Source organism: Monodelphis domestica, chromosome 6 (genome assembly GCF_027887165.1).
Source record: "Monodelphis domestica isolate mMonDom1 chromosome 6, mMonDom1.pri, whole genome shotgun sequence".
Lineage (NCBI taxonomy): Eukaryota > Metazoa > Chordata > Mammalia > Didelphimorphia > Didelphidae > Monodelphis > Monodelphis domestica.
The window spans coordinates 263216581-263237334 of record NC_077232.1 but is presented as its reverse complement, the minus strand read 5'-3'; the positions used below and the strand labels follow the sequence as shown (position 1 = coordinate 263237334).

At 40.6% G+C, this 20754-nt stretch overlaps 1 long non-coding RNA gene and 1 pseudogene across 1 annotated transcript in view; both read left to right on the top strand.

The window, feature by feature from the left end:
- LOC103095800 (uncharacterized) overlaps window positions 1–5072 on the top strand; it is a 32228-nt gene extending 27156 nt beyond the window's left edge. The window contains exon 3 of the long non-coding RNA XR_008913002.1: window positions 832–5072. This is a non-coding gene — a long non-coding RNA (uncharacterized LOC103095800). The remainder of the gene's footprint in view (window positions 1–831) is intronic.
- A 4748-nt stretch (window positions 5073–9820) lies between these two features.
- LOC130455103 (heat shock cognate 71 kDa protein-like) lies at window positions 9821–11810 on the top strand (annotated as a pseudogene).
- The last annotated feature ends 8944 nt before the right edge of the window (window positions 11811–20754 follow it).

Here is a 20754-nt window from a genome sequence, read left to right as displayed (position 1 = left end):
CTTTATAGCTCCATTATGGGGTTTTCTTGGTAAAGACGCCTGGAGTGGTTTGCCATTTCCTTTTCTAGATGAGGAACTGAGGTAAACAGAGTTAAAGATCAGTCTTCCTGGTTCTAAGCCCAGTGCTCTCGTCACTGTGTTGTCTAGTTTCCCTTGCTGGGCTTAGGATCATAGATTTAGATCTGAAAGGGATCTTAGAAGTTATTCAGTCCAACTTATTAATTTTACAAATGAGAAAACTAAGACCCAGGGTACACTGGTAAATGTTTAAGAAATGACTCTCCTCTAAAGTATATGATACTTTTAAAATTTAATTTTCATTAGTAACATTTTCTCCATCACTTTCTTGTCATGACAAATCAGCAAAACAAATCATGCCTTGATTTGTAGTGTTAGCTAATTTCCAAGTTGCAAATACTCATGTTGGAAATTTAACTATTTGCTTCATTTCTTTTGAGCTGGCACCAGCACATCACCAGGTAAGTTTAAGCCTCTTCCTTAAGATCATACAGGTAATAAAGAAGAGAAAGATTTGAACCCAGGACTTTTCACTTTATGGAAAGTGCTTATTTTACTAAGGCATATTTTATTTTATAAAGTTACTTATTTATAAGTTTTATTGTATATTTATAGTTATTTATTTATAAAGTTTATTATGACTTTTTCTTCCCTCTCATCCTCTGAAATTATTCTTCTCTTTAGCTAGAGTATAACAAAATGCTCTTTCTCCTCTTCTCTGTATTATTGAGTCTGCTCTCTTTGTCTTTTTCTTCTTTCTTCCTTCCCTGTTTTTGGCCCATCGCTTTCATCCTTTCATTGACCCCTGCCAAGCTGCTGAGAGTACTCACTATGGAATGGAATCCCAAGGCGGTATCATGTTATTCTGCTGACATCTAAGAAAAGGACACAGGAGCTTGCTGCTTGTGTTCAGCCCCCTGCCTTACGTGAGATGACTCCACTGGCCCTGGGCTCCGGTTTCTTGTCAACAAGTCTTGTTTATGGGTGAACAACTGCAAGTAGCAACTTGTGGGGCCATTTTGTTCTTTCTTAGAACACATGGCTCTGGGTGTTTACTACTAAGAGGGAGAAGAACGCCTCTTTGGATTGCATTGCACAGCTACATATTGGGAAGAACCCTTTTGTTTCCCACCTGTCCAAGCTTTTGAAAGTATTTTGTAAATTATAAAGCATTATATAAGTGTAAACTTTTATGATATAGGAGGATACAAGGGGAAAGAAGGCTAAGGGGGAAATACTCTAAAACTGTCAAATGATGTGGATAGTTTGACCCTATATAAAAGAGTCATGGGGAAAGTAAACCAGAGTCCATATGTATCATAAATTTGTAGGACCTTAGACCTATAAATGAAAGGTACCTCACAGGAGATCTAGTACAACCTTTTCATTTTACAGATGAGGAAACTGAGGCCCAGAGAGGTCAGGTTTTTGCCCAAGATTGCACAGATAGAAATGGGCAGAGCTGGGGCTTAGCTTCAAATGTTTTCCGTTGTTTCATGTGCTAGGCATTAAAAGCTTAATGGAGGCAGGGGTTGAAAACATATACATAAGAAGGGGATAGCTAAGTGCTTCAGTGCTTCAGTGAATTGACAGACTTATGGATGGGAGATCCTGGGGTTAAATCTGGTCTCAGACACTTCTCAGCTGGGCAAGGCACCTCACCCCCATTGCCTAGCCCTCACAGTTCTTCCTTGGAACAAATACACAGTATTGATTCTAAAATGGAAGGTTAGGGCTTAAAAAAAGGGGAGGCTATAAAACGTCTAGAAGGTAAATGTAAGATCATTTTGGGGGGCAGGAAGGCACTAACAGCTTGGAGGAGGAGACAGTTTTTGAGCTGAGCTTTGAATGAGGGTAGAGATTCTAAGAGACAGAAAGTAGATGGGTAGGATGGTATTCCTGGCATGGGAGAGAGACGGGAGATGTATGGATGTGTGTATAGATTCTATTTGCTCTTTAGCTCAGACATATGGAGTACTTTAAGCTTTACAAACTGTATCCCTCGCAATTGTCCTGTTGGGTAATAATAATGATGATAGTAGTTCAGTAACAGCTAATTTCTCTGATTAGGTTTTCAAAGTCCTTTGCAGATATCATTTCATTTGATTTTCACAATACCTCTATGAAGTAAAGTATGTTTATTATTCTTTTCTGAAAGACACTCAGGCTGGGAGATATTTATGGTGCTCATGAAGCCAAGAAATATTGAAGGTGGGATTCCAAGCCAGATGTTACTGACTTCAAGTCTCATAGTTCATGAACCACGCCACCCTGCTTCTTATGTTGGTAACATACGTATTGTCACCCGGGTTTGTAAAGATGAGGGAACTGATGCTCTGAAGGCTAAGGGACTTGCCTATAGTCTCATGGCTGATCTCAGTTTCAGAGCCAGGATGCAAAACGAAATCCTCCAACTCTAGGTCCATTCAATGTTCTCTCTGCTGAAAAGTATTATCTATGTGCAAGGCCATCTTACGGTACAGGCAGAAAGGCAGAAGCTAGGGGGCACAGTGGATGGTTCTGAGCTGGAAGCAGGAAAACTCTTCTTGAGTTTATATCCAGACTCAGACACTTACTTAGCTATGTGACACTGGTTAAGTCATTCTACCCAATTTGCCTCAGTTTCCTCATCTGTCAAATAAGCTGGAGGAGGAAATGGCAAACCACTCCAGTGTCTTTGCCAAGAAAACCCCAAAATGGGGTCACAAAGAGTCTGGCATGACTGAAACTAACAACTGAAACGTAACAAACAAAAACAATAACAACAGAGGAGAGGGGGGAAAGCTTCAAAATGTAATTTAAGGAGGAAGGCTTAATGATTGTTTCCCTGACAGCTGGCCATGGAAACCACACATCTTTTCTGTTTGGCCTGACATTGTCTTCTCTCGGTTGGACAAAAATTCTTGTTGATATTGTCTCAGAAAATTGCTTTTTAAATGCACTTAAGAGGGGAAGGAATCCCTTCGTTCTCTCCTTAGTACTTAAAATTAAATTAGTATTTAAAAAACAGGTTTTTGCCAATTAGAGCTCTACTGCCTATCTCAACTCATCTTCCTCCCTCCTTGGCCTTTGCATACTTAGATGTCATTCTATAGCCATGTTGGAAGAATTTCTAAGAAAGAGGACAAAACGTTCCCTAAGCAGAAAAGGGAACTTCATGGAAATGGGATGCCTGGTCATGCTGGTTTTAAATATAGATGTTCTAGTGTTGAAAATGAAGATATGAACACCCAGTAGAATAGGAATGACAATTTAGCACATCTATGTTTTTCTCTCCTATTAGTATATTCTTCTTTATCTTTCTTCTACTTTTCTACCTATCTTTTAAGAAAATTATATATAAAGAAAAGAATAAAGACTGGGTCAAGGAAAGAAAAAATTAGAGGAGAAAACAGGTTAAGATTAAGATATTGCTGCTGGTACTGTAGAAGGTAGGTTGCTGCTTCAGTGAGAATCAGATGTTTAGCCTTCCCTTGGATTCCAGGTGTCCTAGACCATGGAGATAGCTGAAGTTGCTTTATCTTTGGTGCAAAATTTCTCTTTTGGAGAGATTTAAGAGATCTTGGTGATCAGAGAAACTTTTTAGTCCTCCTTCAGAATATTGTTCCTGTGACTACCTTAATTACATTTAAATAAATATAAATGCTAAAGACAAAACTGCATGAAGCCCTTTTCTAGAATTTCTTCTTAAAATAAGAGAGGGGAAGCAGAATAAGAACAAGAGGAATGACAAAAAGGGTCAAGTTTCAAGGCAAGGGCCAAGGAAAAATTGTGCTGGTTTTATCCTTTTGTTTATGCTCTGGTTGTTTGTGTTAGTTCTTGTGGCTTCTAGTTTCAAGAAACCCCACTTCAGGTTGCTGAAGGGAGAACGAGACTCTGGAAAGAAGCTGATGGATGTAATGCTGACAATTTCCATCGTGCTCCTATCCCCAGCTTGTTACACTAGAGACTTTGGGGAACTAGAGACTAGGGACCTCTTGGGTGAGATCTGGGATTCTAGCTTTGGGTTGAGCTGAGTTACCTCATTCCCAAGGGAGAACTCCTTTACTCTATCTTGTCTAGTATATATTCTTCTTTGTATACCTTCTCTGATTTCTGTTTTGCTATCAACTCAGGTAAATGGATTTCTTTGCCACTTGCTATGTATGTTCATTTATAGAACTGACATCTAGTGGAAAGAGAGTGAAATCTTGGATATAAAACTTGGGTCCTACTTTCTCTATAGTGATCAGAAGTTTAACTGGAACCTGAAAACCATATGCCCTAGACTAACAACATTTAAGGGACCAGATAATCTAGCCTGGTCCTCTTTGTATCTGAGGAGATCCAAGGGATCATGAGCCTGACTCCCAACCCTCCTGAAAGAAATTAAGACCTCTTTTGGAGAAGGAGGGGAAGAGAAGAGGGGAAGCTCTTCTAGCTTCATAAGGACACCTCCACACTACAGGTGAGGGGCAGCCTTTGCTATACTAAGAAAAAATAATCATAAAACATTGGGAGGCAATAAAGTGCAGTAGAAATAGCACCAAAGCCATGGCAGGAAGAAAAGGGAGCTAAACACAGAACTCCACCCAATTTATCTCCTGTCTACATCAGCATGTAATGACAGGAAGTGAGTGGGCTTCTGGGTAATATAGTTTAAAGGTACAAGATTTCTGATTACACACTTCCTTCAACCTGTTTTTGAGTTCTATGTCTAACACTATGTGATCTTAGACTATCTTGGATTTTTTTTAATTTAAATTTTTCTTTCCTCATCTGTAAAACAGTAATGTTGTGAAGAAATTAACTTTGTAAGTCATAAAATATTATATAAAAACCAATTAAATTTAAATTTAAATTTTTTTGAATGGTAAAAGTCAATTTTAATTAAGCCAACATTCTACAGAATCCAAAGGACTGAATGTCATGTGGAATCTTTCATACAATAGTAATATGTTTCATCTACAGTCTTTGCAATAACTATTAAGTTTTGATTTAGCGGAAACTGTTTACAAGCAATTTTTCTATCACAAAATTAAATTAAAACGAAAACAGAATGAATAGTATTATATAACAGTATGATTATCCTGAATGATTTATGATTTATCAGTGATGCTTCAAAATTGTATCTTGCTTTCTTCAGTTTTTTACACATGATTTGAAACTATAAAAAAAGAGTTACATCATAAATACATAAGATTTACACAAAGCACCATAAGGAAAATCTAACATTAAATGTCACTGCATTAAAGAATCAAGAGTAGCCACAAAGAGTTTAAATACTGAATTTATAAGGTATTGCAATACAAATATTTAGTAGCATGTCTGCTCAACTTTAGTATAAAAAGATTGCATTTCTATGAAAAAGCTGTATAACATAAATAGCATTCAACACTTCTAGTCAATACAAAAATGTCAAAGCTGCATGATTCACACACATTAGTAACCTCCAAACTTTCTTTAGAGTAAGCAAGCCTATTAGGAGAAAGCTTAGTTTATGTATTTCACATGCTGGTAATTATTAATGATATTAATGAATTAAATTATCAATAATTATTTTCATTTATGTAGCAATTATACTTTTGACTCATTCCCTCAAAGGCAGCCTAGTAGGTCACCTTTCATTTTTCAAAGGGGTGCCTTGAGGAGGCTGGGGTGTCTGTCTTTATAGCTGTTAACTTGAGCTCCCCAAGCCTAGTTCCCCTTATTGTAGGGAGCTGATAACTAACACTCTAGTCCCATTCAGCCCCTTAATATTGTATGACTTTTGCAAAATGATATTTACTCTAAACATATAGCAAGAACAAACATACAAACTCTCTCTTCCATCCCTTCCCCCAGACACACATAGGCAGTTATTCCCTGGAGAAGGACCAAAACTTAGTTCAGTTCCTACATAGCAATGGTCCCACCAAGTTCATGTCCAAATACAGTATGACTGGGATGATCATCAATGAATTTGACTTCTATTGGCCCAGTTTGAGGTCACCCCTTGCCATGTTTGGGGCATTGATACTGGCTGACTGTGACACCTGGTTCTGTAGTGCTTGGATCCCAGAGGGCTCTTATTATGGATGACCTTCTAAACTTGCTTAGGTAGGAGACTACTCCCCTCCCCTCAAACAAATAAATCAGAAGCCAGGGATTAAGACCTGTTCCTCAGGGCAACACAGCTTCAGAGGGGAGTGCTTTAAGAGCTCTCTTCCTTTACCCACAATATCTCATTCAATGCTATGGCCAATGGAATCATGGAATGAAGTAAAGAAAAACAAAAAGGAAATAGTAAAATCTGATGGGTCTGTTCTTAATGCCTCTATAGCCTACTCTTGCACATGCATTTAGGAACTAGAACCAGTTATAGAGTATCTATACGTGTTCCGAGGCATGCTCCCATAACTTTCCTGGAAGCAAGACTCCATGTCATCTTCCATGTTGAGAGGTCATGTCAGCTGAGCAAGCTAATGGTGTCTGCACTTGCTCCAGATCCCTATTATATCTACGTGGTCCACTTTCCAAGAAGACCAAATATGTGAATACCTGTATTAAAGGATTAATCCATAAAATAGCAGTTTTTCATCTTTTGACTATCCTTTCCTGAGTTCCTTTGGGTGCTATAAAGGTCCCAAATCATCACTTTGGGGAATCATCTTAGGAAAGAGCCATCCTTGAAGCATTGTAGAACCTGTTCTGGCTTTAGATGATGGAAAGATTCTTATCAGATCTCATAGGTTCATTCAACAGCTCCACAGCTCCCAGATTTATACATTTAGCTCTAATCTCTTTCCTGAGCAATTGGTTTTAAGGGACTTGCTTGTGATCATGTAGATGAGAAATATCTGAGGTCAGATTTGAACCCAAGACCTCCAGACTCTAGGCCTGGCTCTCTATCTACTGAACCACGTAGCTGCCCCCCTATTAAATCATTCTAGAAAGCCCAGAGAAAATGATCCTTTGTCTGGCTACTTAAAAGACAGAAACCTAAGATCTTCTCCCTACTCTTGTCCCACTTTGAAAATACCTGCTATTTTGGAAATACCTGGTCTTATTTCTTCAAAATAGGTGCTATTTTCTTCAATGGTAAATTTTGTGCCCATTCAGTAGATCAAGGTGGATGGATCTCAAGGCTATGTATTTGGAGTCACAAGCTACCACAGAGTTCAATTAATCCATCCCTATCATTTTACAGAGTAGAATGAAGGTCCATAAAGTTAATCACAAAATTAATAAACATCACAGGGACTTGAAATTGAACTGATGTCTTCCAATTTCAAAGATCTATATTCTTTTCATTGTACCACACTGCCTACTGGGATAAGGGAATTGATTTTCTCCAGTTGTTCCTATGCCCAGTCTTCAAGATGAGGCCAAACAATCTGGGACACAGATGATGGAAAAAGATGAAACCAGTGCTTAGGATGAAACCATAAAGAATAAAAAAAGGTGAGAAATGGAAAATAACTACTTTGAGTCAAAATCTATTTACTCTAATTCATATCCTTGAAGGCACTCCACTCATATCCTAGGTCCAATCTATTTAATGGTACCTGTTCCTTCTGCCCCCATGGCTGGGGCTCATTTCAATAGATTGTCAGCAAGGATCTTTGAGAGTTAATTGATGAAAATGACCTGGAAGGGTATAGGGAAGTGGTGGTGGTGGTCAGAGGGAGCCAGGGGGGGCCAGTTCTCTTCCTGCTTGTGGCAAGTAAAAACTGGCTCTGAGGATTGAACTAACTTTCCTATTTAGAAACTTAAAGAGCCCTTCAGATGAGACCCCATCATACAAAAGGGCATGCTGAACTCTTGGGAGAATAGGGCAGTGGCAGGAAATTTGTGTCATAGAAGAGGGAAGCTCTCATTTGGAAGGACTTCAAAGGCTGACTGGAGGCAGTCCCGTTTAAAGCTTCATCAATGCCAGCATGTTCAAATTTCTAATCACCAGTGTATGAACTGAGTTCCTGAATTTGAGAAGGAAAATAATTACATCTCTTTTAATCTTCCTTGCAGCCTCTCAAATAGGGGCCACCTCACAGTAGGCCATGAGAGTTTACAACCTGGAAGAATGAGTGCCGGAATGGTTTGATGTGCTTTGTTTTCTTTTTTGTAGTCTAATGTGGAAGGAGGCCAAAGTACTAAGAAAATGGGGAAAAGCTTCTGAGATCTAGGGCTGAGGATGAAGCAACTTTCTGTTCTAATCCCAGGGGCTGATAGGATAGCACCCAAAGGAACTCACACCAGTAAAGGCCTGGAAAAGTATTAGCTCAACTTCCTTTAACTGCATCCTTCAGCCTCCACCCAATGGTGAAATTTTGAAGCAAACAAAGCATCTTGGAAACCCTCCACCAAGTCAGGATAAGACATTCAGATACCCAGGGCAAAGTTTGACAACTGAGCCTTACATATGTTACTGTCCACCAAAGGCTTTGAGAGACTTCCTTTTTATAACAATTTCCTTCACACAGTTGCCAGAATATTATTCCTAAAGTATCAAGTCTAATTATGTCACTCCTCTGCTCCAGAAGCTTTAGTGACTTTTCATGATCTCTAAGATCATTTAAAGCCCTTCTCAACCTGGATCCAGACTATATCTTCACTTGCCTCATCTCTTCCACCATCTCCTCCTCATTAGAAAATTGGACTCTGTTCCTGGAAAATCCCTAAGCTCTGCTAGAACAACTTGGTCTAATATTGCTAAATTCCAGTCTTCCACAGCACTCTTCTTGAATAAATCTAGACATTATATTTTTTGTGCATCCTTGCATTTTCTTGCGTTTTCTAGCACTTCTTTATCTGTTTGCCCTCATAAGAATGTAAATAACTTATGGGCAAGAACTGAATAGCTTCCTTCCTTCCTTCCTTCCTTCCTTCCTTCCTTCCTTCCTTCCTTCCTTCCTTCCTTCTTTCCTTCCTTCCTCCCTTCCTCCCTTCCTTCCTTCCTTCCTTCCTTCCTTCCTTCCTTCCTTCCTTCCTTCCTTCCTTCCTTCCTTCCTTCCTTCCTTCCTTCCTTCCTTCCTCCCTTCCTTCCTTCCTTCCTCCCTTCCTTCCTTCCTTCCTCCCTTCCTTCCTTCCTTCCTTCCTTCCTTCCTTCCTTCCTTCCTTCCTTCCTTCCTTCCTTCCTTCCTTCCTTCCTTCCTTCCTTCCTTCCTTCCTTCCTTCCTTCCTTCCTTCCTTCCTTCCTTCCTTCCTTCCTTCCTTCCTTTGTTTCTTTCCTTCCTCAATGTCTGACATAGAGTAAATGCTAAAAATGCTTTATCTATCTTAACTGGACTGAGGTGATTGTAAATAAAGAGAAGCAGATGAGTGAGAAAGATGTTATGGTGGTAGAAACAGGAACTGTAACTGATTGAAAATGTAGGGTGAAGGATAGTGAGGAATCCAGAATAACACTAAGGTTATGAGCCTTGGTAACAGGAAAGATGATGGGCACTATCAACTAAGTCAGAGAAATCTGGAAGGAGTGGATTTTTGGGGAGGGAGAATGAGTTCTGTTTTGGACATGTTGAATTTGAGATTGCTACAATACATTCCATTTAAAATATCTGAGAGGTGCTATTCAGTGCAGCAGCAGCCCTACTCTCTCCACAGTGAAAGGGACCCACGATTAGCATTGATCTTGGCACCACTTACTCTTGTGTAAGAGTCTTTCAACATGAGAAAGTGGAGATCGTTGCTAATGACCAAGGAAACAGGACCTCCCCTAGCTACGTCGCCTACACCGACACAGAAGGTTTAATCAGTGATGTTGCAAAGAATCAAGTTGCAATGAACCTCACCAACAGTCTTTGATGCCAAACGTCTGATTGGTCACAGATTTGATGATGCAATTGTATAGTCAGACATGAACCATTGGCTTTTTACAGTGGTGAATGACAGAGGCAGGCCTAAGGTCCAAATGGAGTACAAAGAGGGAGACCCAAAGTTTCTATCCAGAAGTATCATCTATGATCTTGACCAAGATGAAAGAAATTGCTGAAGCTTACCTTGGGAAAACTGTCACAAATGCTGTTGTCACAGTACCAGCCTATTTCTACAATTCCCAATGACAGGCCACCAAAGATGTTGGAACCATCCCTGGTCTCAAAGTACTCTGAATCATCAATGAGCCAACTGCTGCTGTTATTGCTTATGGCTTGGACAAAAAAGTTGGTGCAGAGAGAATGTGTTGATCTTTGTCCTTGGAGGTGGTACCTTCGATGACTCCATCCTTACCACTGAAGATGACATCTTTGAAGTCAAGTCCATAGCTGGGGACACCCACTTGGGTGGTAAGGACTTTGACAACTGCATGGTCAACCATTTCATTGCTGAGTTCAAGCAAAAGTACAAGAAGGGCATCAGTGAGAACAAGAGGGCTATCTGCTGTCTGCGTACTGCTTGTGAACGTGCAAAGACAATCCTCTCCTCCAATAAACAGGCCAGTATTGAGATTGATTCCCTCTACGAAGGTATCGACTTCTATACCTCTATTACCCAGGCCCATTTTGAAAAGCTGAACACTGACCTCTTCCGTGGCATACTGGACCCCATGGAAAAGACCCTCAGAGATGCCAAGCTAGATAAATCACAGATTCATGACATTGTCTTGGTGGATGGTTGCATTTTAATCCCCCAAATCCAGAAGCTTCTGTAGGACTTCTTCAATGACAAAAAGCTCAAAAAGAGTATCAATCCTGATGAGGTTGTTGCCTGTGGTGCAGCTGTCCAAGCTGCCATCTTGTCTGGAGATAAATCTGAGAATGTACAGGACTTGCTGCTGCTGGATGTCACTCCTCTTTCCCTTGGAATTTAAACTGCTGGTGAAGTCAAGACAGTTTTGATCAAAAGCAATACCACCATTCCCACCAAGCAGACTCAGACCTTTACTACCTACTCTGACAATCAGCCTGGTGTGCTTATTCATGTTAATGGAAGTGAGAGAGCAATGACAAAGGATAACAACCTGCTTGGCAAGTTTGAGCTCACAGGAATCCCTCCTGCCCCAAGGGGTGTCCCTCAGATTGAAGTTACATTTGCCATTGATGCTAATAGCATCCTCAATGTGTCGGCTGTGGTTAAGAGCATAGGCAAGGAGAACAAGATCATCATCACCAATGACAAAGGTTGTATGAGCAAAGAAGACATTGAGTGCATGGTCCAGGAGGCTGAGAAGTACAAGGTTGAAGATGAGAAGCAGAGAGACAAGGTGTCTTCCAAGAATTCTTTTGAGTCTTATGCTTTCAACATGAAGGCAACTGTTGAGGATGAGAAATTGCAAGACAAAATTGGTGATGAAGACAAACAGAAGATCCTTGACAAATGCAATGAAATAATCAATAGGCTGGATAAGAACCAGACTGATGAAAAGGAAGAATTTGAGCATCAACAGAAAGACTTGGAAAAAATCTGCAACCCCATCATCACCAAGCTATACCAGAGTACCAATGCACCCTGGCATGCCTGGTGGGTTCCCAGGAGGTAGAGCAGCCCCATCTGGAGGTGCTTCTTCTGGAACTACCATTGAAGAGGTTGACCAAATAAATGTACCAGAAGAAAAAGCATTCCACACAGCTTTCCAAAAATTGAAGGACTCAAATTTGTAGCCAAGGCAGTAGCAGTTTAAAAAGTTAACATTTAAGCTACTGTGTAAATCTGGGCATTCTGAACACTTGAATGTGTGCAGAGGGAGAAGTGAACAACATTGCACTTCATCAGCTCTGTATAAAAGCATTTGGAAATGCAATTCTTGTCCTGGAGAATAAAAAATATTTAAAATTGGCACCATAAAAATAAAATAAAACATCTGAGAGGTAGTTGAAGATGAGAGACTGAAGTTCAAGAGAGAGTTAAGGGCTGAATAGCCTATCTTTTTTTTTTTTTTTAATAACCCTTACCTTCTGTCTTGGAGTCAATACTGTGTATTGGCTCCAAGGCAGAAGAGTGGTAAGGGCTAGGCAATGGGGGTCAAGTGACTTGCCCAGGGTCACACAGCTGGGAAGTGTCTGAGGCCAGATTTGAACCTAGGACCTCCCATCTCTAGGCCTGGCTCTCAATCCACTGAGCCACCCAGCTGCTCCCCGAATAGCCTATCTTTAAAAAAACACTACCCTTTAATTTATATATACATTCATGTGTGGCATCCACTGCATCCTGGGCCATCTGCTGATACTTCTCAGAAAAGTTCCCACCACTCCTAAATTCTGGCACACTTACCTCTTGCCTCCTAGATCCTCCATAGCTGAAACAAGCATCCTCATGACCCTCTTCTCCAATTCCACAAATAGAGAGAGAGGGGGGCAGAGAAAGACAGAGAGACAGTGAAACAGAGACAGACAGAAAGAGACACAGAGAAGGCTAGAGAGAAAGAGAAAGGCAATGACAGAGACAGAGAGATAGAGCCAGAGAGTCCAAGAGACAGAAAGAGAGACATAGACAGACAGATAGACAGAAAGAGGCAGAGAATGACAGAGACAAAGAGGCAAAGAGAGACATGGATGATCTCTTTCCTCCCATCTTGCCTTACTGCCTTTATAACTCATTTTTCTCTCTATATGGAAATGAACATAGAAGGGTCTAATGATGTAGAAATTAAACCCTTCAAGCAAAATAAAGTGTGTTAAGGGTTTACTTAAGGAAGAGGGGGGAAGTTGCCTGTGTTTCCCATTTGAAACTCTTTCCTACTCTTTATTCTATCCTAGTGAGAGACTGCACCACTTAATAGAATATAGCATTCTATTGCAGGCAGAGGTGGTTTTTTCTCCTTTCTTTTTCTTTTCTCTCCTCTCCAAGCTTTTTGTTTTTCTAACCTTCCTCTTTTAGGAAGTGGAGGAGGTAATTAAGATGTCTTTTCCTTTTAGCTCCCGATGGCCTGCAGATTTCATGTAACAACAGGAACATAATAAGTTTGTACCACCAGCCCCGCCAGCCCATTGTCTTCAGAATTCTCCTCATTGTATGCTCTATGAGAGCTCTCTTTTTTCATGGACTTCCAAGTACTGCAGGAACTTTCTGTGCATTAGTTCCACTGAGTGTTGAGAAAATGAATAAGGAGAAGCATCAAAGAGCCTACATAGAAAGGAAGGAGAAGGTAGCAGGCATTTCTTATATCATCCCAAGTATGTGCCAGGCACACAGGGCATTAGAAATAGGATCCTCACAACAACCCTAGGAGGTAGGTACCGTTATTATTCCCATTTTGTAGTTGAGGAAACTGAGACTGAGAGACACCAAGTGACTTGCCTTATTTCATGCAGCTGGTTAGGAAGAACTAAGTTCAGATCTTACCATAGATAGCAAGTCTCCAAGGCAGTGTTTGAATGCATTGCTTTCTCACTCCAGACCTAGCCCTCTATCCACACAGAGCTAGGGATGAGGTCCATAAAACCTCAAAGGCGAAATTAAGGGATGTGGCAGTGTACAGAATTAAGCTCTTCTTAGTGTAGAGTTGACCATATGGTTAGGCTGTTCTATGGCAATTAAGATCGGCTAGCTGGTGCCAAAGGACAGAGAGTACTGGGTGTGAAGTCCGGAAGCCTCATCTTTCTGGTTCAAATTTGCCCCCAACTCTTATTAGCTGGGTGCTCTTGGGCAAATCATTTTAACCCTGTTTGCCTCAATGTGCCCATCTGAAGAATGAGCTGGAGAGGGAAAGGGCAACCATTCCAGCTTCTTTGCCAAAAGACCCCAGTTGAGGGTCACAAAAAAATCAGATATGATCAAAAAAATGACTGAACCACCACAAAGGTGCATCTGCCTCTTCCTGGGCAGGTGATAGAAACTAGCCCCAATATTTCTGTTTCACCCCAAGGCTACCTTGAGGCATTGTCTGGGCTCTTCTAATGAAAAAATGCAGGTTTGCTGATGTGAAGTGAGCATAAGAATGTGGAGTTAACAGGTAAAGGATGGGGAGAGGTGCTTGCAGGCTGAGCCCTATTTCTTCCCATTTCTAGTATTTACTGCTCTCTTTGAGAAACAAACAAGCTGTCAGAGCCCCTATCCATGCTGCTGGGTGCTTGTTTTAATGATCCCATTGCTTGCCATCCATCTGCATAATAAGTCTAGCCTTCCTAGGCAGTTGTCTGCTGTTTTTTTAGACCCTGCAGGGTTTTCTGCCCATCTCTGCCTCATTCAGTTTCTAAAGTGCATGTTCCTAAGAGGGCTACAATTGCATGCACCATGCTTGATTGAACTCAGCCTTTTTATTCCCCTTCTGGGTTCCTTTATTTGGTGAACATTTCTTCAGCATATGCTTGGGAATAGAGCTGTGTTAAGCTGGGGTAATACTGGGGTAGATAAGATAGTGCCTGCCCTCAGGGCATGTACATTCTTTTTTTTAATTTATACCCTTACCTTCCATCTTAGAATCAATGTCCTGTATTGGTTCCAAGGAAGAGTCTTAAGGGCTAAGCAATGGGGGTTAAGTGACTTGTCCAGGGTCATACAGTTAAGAAGTATCTGAGGCTGGGTTTGAACCCAGAACCTCCCATCTCTAAACCTAACTCTCAATCCCACTAAACCACCTAGCTGCCCCCATATTTACATTGGAATAAGGGTGATAACATGTACATCAACATAGCAATACAAATAGAACTTGGCATGTTAAAGGAAGAGGCATGAGCGATCACTCGAGGAAAAGGAAAGAGTTGGATATTGGATTAGAAGACATTAATGTAAATATTAATTCTAAGGCAAATGATTTATCACCAGATCAGGACTAGATCAGCTGCTTTTAATGTGGAGTCTATGAATCTCCCATGGGTCTGTGGACTGATATCAAGGGTTCTGTGAACTTGGATGGGAAAAAAATAACATTTCTTTTAATTATTTGAGAACATTATTCTGAAAAAGATTTTGTCAAACTCCCAATAGAACTCATGAAACAAAAATGGTTAAGAACTCTTGGACTAGTTGTACTTGGAAGTCCCTTCTAGCTCTCATCCTTTTTGCTGTCATCCTAGGAGGGAGAAGTCAGTTTTGGCCAGAGTGATCATGGAAGGTAAGTAGATGGAATCTGAGATGACCCTTCGAGGTTGGATAGGATTTCAATAGATGGAGGTGGTCCGGGAGGGCATTCCAGGCATTGCAACAGATTTGCAGGAGCAAAGCTAAGTGAGTCTTCTGGATTGCTCTAAAGTCTTACTGGAAGGACACTGCTTCCTCTCAACTGAGCTAGCCAATATCCTCATTGAAATAATTCAGGGATTTTCCCACCTGTAGATAATCAGAGTACAAATTCCAAGTTATTCTCAGACATTTTGTTGCTGGGGTAGTTCCTGCCACAAATCCACCAACTAATTTTAGTGATAAAAGCTCTGAAATAGGAAAGGAAAAGGAAAGAGGAAGTTAGACCCATCAATTGTGATTTATTAAGCTCCTACTTTGTGCAATTGAGAGGCAGCATGGTCTAGTGAGTGACCAGACTGACTTCAGAGTCAAGAGAGACTAAGTTCAAGTCCTGCATCTGATATCTATCTATCTATGAAGTCTTGGGTCTGGTAGAAAGAAAAAAAGAATCAAACATTAGGTCCCAGAAACCCAAATAAAACCCAAATTGAAATAGTCCCTACTCCTCCAAAGGACTTATATGGCATTGGGGGAGATAGTATATACAAATTGTATATGAGATAAACATGATACAATTTTGATTTATGAAGTCTGGTTAAGGAAAATATCAGACAATGTCATGGGAAAGTGTGGGCTGCCTGGACCCAAGGCCAACTACCTGGGCAAGAACTGAAAAACTCATTCAGGAAACTAAGAGGTGATGTCATAATTATGTCAACTAGTCAGCTGGTCAAAGATCACTGAATATGTCGAAGAATGGTGTTTCCACCAGTGAAGGCATTCACTGCTTCTGCTAACACAGATTTTGACCCTTCCATGACTTGGGAGATTAGTTCTGGGAAGTTGCCATGGTCAAAACATTTGTCGATTTAAAGCTGTCCTGGTGATGAGCCTCTGAGCATGGGGACATCAGACATAGAGAGTCTGCACAGGAGTCATACTCAAAAACTTACAAAAAGAATCTTTATATTGTTTATAGAACATGAAGCCAACCTTGAAGGCTAGTGTGAGGACAGAGCAGAAGCCTGATTGTTATAACCAAATAACGATAGAGCACTGGGTTTGGAATTCAAATCTAGCCTCAGATACCTATTAGTTATGTGACCCTGGGCAAGTCATTTCATCTATTGGCCTCAGTTTCTTCATCTGTAAAAAGAGCTAGAGAAGGAAATGGTAAATCACTTTGGTATCTTTGTCAAGAAAACCCCAAATGGGGTCATGAAAAATCTGACATGACTGAAAAATGACTGAAACAACACTGATCAACTTACTCCCAAGAGAATGAATTATTTTGTTGTCATTATTGTTGGTTTTTTCCATGTCTATAATACTAGTAATAGCACTTGTATCTCACTTTAAGGTTGGCAAAGCACTTTACATATCTTGTCTCATTTGTTCCTGACAACAGCTCTGGGAGGCACTTGCTATTCTTATAGGCTTGAGATAGAATGACTTGCAGGGATCACACTGCTCAGAAGTGTCTGAGACTGAATTTGAATTCAGGGCTTCTCATTATCTATCTGCTTGGTCAATGAAACCAGGAAATATTTTCAACGATCAGGATGCCTGACCTGTATGACACCAAACACCTAAATTAACTAGATCTTTACATGGTGTTGAGGCAGCTTATCTCTTGGTCAGTGTTTTAGGTATCCATCCTGTGAGAGTAGATTTTTTTTTCTTTCTTTATACCATGAGACTTAAGGACACTTGTGTTGTACAATGTATTTGATTAATGGACCCTTTCTCTGGGGATTTTTAAGTTAAGTTTGCAGCCTTCTTGTAGAGCTGAACTTCTGTTAACCTGAGATCCCCAAGGAATCTGTGTTTAGATTTCAGGGGAGTCTGTGAAATTGGACGGGAAAATTTTAAATCTATATTTCAATATAATTGGTTTCCTTTGTACCACTAGCTTTTCAAGCACTAAACTCCTCCCATAGGCTTCTTTTATAGAAAGCTTTGAACTGTTAGATTTTTCTAGGTCCAGTACCTCTCCATTCTCCCTCAGAGGTTTGGGTTGGCTTCAATTCCACAGAACTCCATGCCTTCCTCAAGGATAAGCAGGTCACCTGGAATCTTGTCATCTTGCTAATTGACTCAGCTTCCCAAATTTAACACCTTCCCTACTCCCTCAGATGCCTCCTCCCTTTGATTAGAGAACTGGAGAGTAGAGTGGTAAACCCTTCTCAAAGCCTTCCTTTAAAAAGGGTTCTGAAAGTCTGACCCAATCTGGGGCTTTCTTGGCAAAGATACTGAAGGGGTTTGCCATTTCCTTTCCCCAGTCATTTCATGATGAGGAAACTGAGGCAAATAGGGTTAAATGACTTGCCCACAGTCACACAACTAGTAAGTGTCAGGCTGATTTGAATTTAGCTCTTTTTAATTCTAGGCACAGAACTCTATACACTGTAGTCCTCTCACTGCCTGAAAATTCAATATTTTCCAGATAATCTCTATTAGCTACACTGTTTAGCTTCAGCTCCATGGAACACAATCCTCCGTACTTCCCATCTACTCTTTATAGCTTCCTTTATGTGTCATCTTCTCCTTTTAGACCATAAGCTCCTTGAGGTCAGAGACAGTCTTTCTAATTTGTATTCCTAGCACTTGGCACTTAATGAGTGTTTATTGAATTGAATTGATGCAACTCTTATTTTATATTTTTATTTAAAGTCATCATTCTGAAAAGGGGTTCATAGACTTCACACACACACACACACACAGCCTTATTTGGGGATGTTCCTTAGTCAAAAAGCTTTCCTTCTCCCACTTCCCTTCCTTTTATCACCATACAAAATGTAGGAGAGACTATTGCACTATCACAGTACTACCCTGAAGAAACATCTATACTGGATCATTGTAGAGTCTTTTTTTTTTTTACATCCTTACCTTCCATCTTGGAATCAATACTGGGTATTGGTTCTAAGGCAGAAGAGTGGTAAGGACTAGGCAATGGGGGTTAGGTGACTTGCCCAGGGTCACACATCTAGGAAGTATCTGCGGCCAGATTTGAACCCAGGATCTCCTGTCTCTAGGCCTGGCTTTCAATCCACTGAGCTACCCAGCTGCCCCCATTGTAGAATCTTAATGCCCTGAGATTTGCTATCTGGGTGACCCTGAGCAAGTCACAACCTCTGTAGGTTTCAGTTTTAAGTTACTTAATTTCTAAGGTTCCTCGGTGTCTAACCACCCAAGTCTGTGAATCTGGGAGCATTGCTGGCTCCCTTCAAGCTATCAGTGAATTCATTAATCTGCTCTTAACTGGATTCTGTAGTAGTTCCTTTGGTCGGAGCTCTTCAGCTTTTACACTCATATAATCATAAATTTAGAGATAGAAAAGATCTTAGAGGCCATTTAATCTCAACATCTTAATTTTGCTGATGAGGAAACTGAGACTTGGGAGATCTAAGGTAGTAGCCCAGGTTCTCAGAGAGACAGGATTTGAATCCAGGTTTTCTGTGTTCTTTTTCCACTGCTAGGATGTATCTCCAGAGTGAGCTACTTATATATACTGGACATCTCTTAGACATTTAAGTCTCTATAGTTCTTTCTAGGTGGGTCTTGTTTTACGCCTACAAAAAATAAGACCACATTAGGTTGAGGGAATTATTTACATTTAATTCAGTCTTCAGTTAAGCCTCTCATATTCAGGTCACTGTATTTGGCCCTGGAGATACAAAGATCAGAATGCAAAACAGTATCTGCCCTCTAGAAGCTTTGTTGCTCTTGTTCAGTTTTTTTTCAGTCATGCCCAAACCTTTGTGATTCCTTATTGTTTTTTTTTTTTTGGCTGGAGTGGTTTGCCATTTTCTAACTCTGGGCCCTGCACTGTACCACCTACCTGCCCCAATATGTGTAATACCAATGTTGTTCAGTTGTTTTAGTCATGTTCAACTCTTCTTGACTGTGTTTGTGGTTTTCTTGGCAGAGATACTGGAGTGGTTTGCTATTTCCTTCTCTAGCTTGTTTTACACATGAGGAAACTGAGGCAAGCAGGATTAAGTGACTTGCTCAGGATCATGGGTCTGAGACCAGATTTGAAACTGTGCCACTGCCCCATGAAGCTTTATTCTATGCACAGTCACATGTTCCATCTACTAGAGATAAGCAATCCCTTTCAGGATAGTCTTTCCTGTATAGAACCAGTCCAGCTTGGCTCCTAAGGAAAACTGAAGCTTTATTTCCAGGTAAATGTCTGGCTTTGTCTCTGCTTTCTACCTAAATCTAGGGATATGCCAGTATGATAATGTCTGGGTGAAATGTAATATAAATGCTCTGTTCTTTTCATTTTGTTTAACTTTTGTTTAACTTTTCATGTATGTTTTCTTTCAAAGGAAAAGATTCATAAATAAAAACTACCTTCCTACCCTCTAGAGAAGTCACCAGGCTTGTGTTGTTCCACTTGTCTGCATCTTACTGAGTTTTCTAGTGTGCGGCACACTAAAGACAAGCCTCCACACCAGAGATGCTAATCCTCCTTGATCACCCATACAGCCCATATGGACATTTTCTGGGTTGCTCACCTACCTTTGATGTCTACTTGGCCTTTAAGTCCCACCTGTGGGTCAAGGAGATTGTACCCTAAAGTGGAGGGTAATGGATAGGTGTTAAACCTGTTGGCGTGTTAGGGGGATGTCTATCCCTGGTGTGTAAAGATTTCCTCTGGTGGAATGGGAAGATGAAAACAATTCATTCCAATGATCATGAAGGTGACTGAAACTTGGCATTATGGAGTGCTTAATCAGACATCAAGGAAGCCAAGGCCATTGACTGCATCCTGGGCCATTGCCAGTCATCCTAACCAAAAGTGTTACTACTGGACTTTTATGACTCTGGAAGATAGAGTCTGATGACTTTGTGTGACTCTGCCTCACTTAAATGCGGTTCATATACAAATCAGGACATCTTCGAAAACAAAGGATGAATTACAACAATAATAACAACAGTGAAGACAGTGATGGATTTTATCATGATTAGAGAACCACTCCTTAATTGAAGCCCATTTTACCTTTGAAGGATGGACTAAATAAGCTTGTAGAATATTAGAGGGAAAAGTTTTCCCAGAGGTCTTCTGGTCTGATCCCCTAATTTCATAAATGAAGGACCCTTTGCAGAGGGAGATTGTAATCCACAGAAGGTCACAAGACGAGCAAGTCATTGAGCTGCAACTGGAATCTATCTAGGTATCTTGACTCTCAGCCCAGGTCTTTATCCCCCATGCTGTCTCTGCTCTGTGGTTGTCCAAGTTCCAGGGTCTTGAAAACTAGATAAGGAAGAAAATATTGTGAGGAGTCAGGACAGCCTGCTACAAGAGCTTGTTTCTCAGAGGTCCTCATCAGTATATGAAGGAGTAATGCAATAACTCCTATTACTGTACTTTGGTGTCTTTATCTCTTCCATGACCATTTTACAAGGATGGGGGCGGGAGGTGGGAAAACCTCCCCTTAATAAAAAGACCAACCTTTTGCTATGGCAACAATCTAGTTGCAACATAGTGCCCAGCTTGCAGCTGTCATTAACAGGACTCTGCCAACCAGCTGACGGGGTTAACCTGATCTACTTGGGTTTCGACACCACTATTGAATCAAGAAATGACACATTATGAAAGATGAATTTGGAGAAGATGTGGACTTCAGAAATGTCAGACTTGGCTTCCAGTAGAAAACATTGAAGGGACCATGTACTAGGGCATAAAAACATTGCAAACAAGTACAAAAG